At 43.2% G+C, this 1,177-nt stretch overlaps 1 protein-coding gene across 1 annotated transcript in view; it reads left to right on the plus strand.

Annotated features, from left to right (window-relative positions):
* LOC101856105 (probable sodium/potassium/calcium exchanger CG1090) overlaps positions 1 to 1,177 on the plus strand; it is a gene marked incomplete at its 5' end in the record, with an annotated part of 4,526 nt that overhangs the window by 2,184 nt on the left and 1,165 nt on the right.

The raw sequence follows: 1,177 nt of genomic DNA on the forward strand, positions 1-1,177 counted from the left end.
GTGAGTGAGTGAGTGTGTGTGTGTGTGTGTGTGTGCGTGTGTGTGTGTATGTGTCTGTGTGTGTGTGTGTCTGTGTGTGTGTATTTAAATGCGTATGGGTGTGTGTATGTGTGTGTGTATGTGTGTGTGTATGTGTGTGCATCCCCTAAACCTCACACCATTGAAGGAAAAAGCTAAGCAATGCTAAGCAACACCACGCAGTCGTCTATCGCTCTCCAATGTCGGACAGAATTCCCTATCTATTCACGACGCTCCACGGACCGAGCAGAAGGAAAGGAAGTCACGACGCGATTAAAACAGGCGCTCGTCAATTTTTGGACATGTACAGTTATTTTTATCATCTTCAAGGTTGTTTCTTTGTCTTGCTTTCTATGAAAAAAATACTCATAGAAGTCCAGATATATACGTTTGAAGGAGATTGGGGGGGGGGGGGGGGGGGGGGGGGGTAGTCTGGTCAAATTAGTTAGGAACCCCATAGCCTGAAAGTCTTTGGAAACTAAAAATTGAGATCTTTTGTGCCTTTAATTAATGTTTTTAAGTAAAATCCACCAAAAGTCGTTTTTAAATGGGCAGAAAAGGTGTTGAGCCAAAATTAGGAAAGTAAAATATAAAAAAATGCCCATCGGCCAAAAAAATGCCGATTTCTTTGATTTCATTATATTGACGAGCGCCTGATTTCCCTACGATGCCTCACACATAGAGCCGCCGGGACCAGGGCAACCCGATGTCGACTGTTTGGATCGACATCGATGGTGACGTCACCCGACAAGTTGGAACAGTTGTTTAGTTTTAGTAGCAGTGTTTTACGGCACTTGCAACACAATAAGGTCATATAAGTGCCAAAGATCAGAGGTGTTACAAGAGAGTAACAAACTCAAAAATGTAGGAGAGATAAGGACGATTGATGTTTGATAGGATAGAAGAAGCAAACCACACCAGAGCACCCGCCAACCTCCCCTTGGGACATTTCATTAGTTATGTCGGAGGGATCACTAAAGACAGTGAAATGAAATAGAAGCAGCAGAAATGTGGTTTCTTCGGAGACTGCTGGGAGTATCGTGGAAGGAAAAGACATTAAATGAGGTAGGGCTTGATGAAGCCCACGTGGGACGCTCAATGTTAAAAACAATCAGGAAACGACAAATGCAGTTTTTGGGACACATAAATAGACATAAGG

Source organism: Aplysia californica, unplaced genomic scaffold, assembly GCF_000002075.1.
Source record: "Aplysia californica isolate F4 #8 unplaced genomic scaffold, AplCal3.0 scaffold00292, whole genome shotgun sequence".
In the NCBI taxonomy this organism is placed as follows: domain Eukaryota; kingdom Metazoa; phylum Mollusca; class Gastropoda; order Aplysiida; family Aplysiidae; genus Aplysia; species Aplysia californica.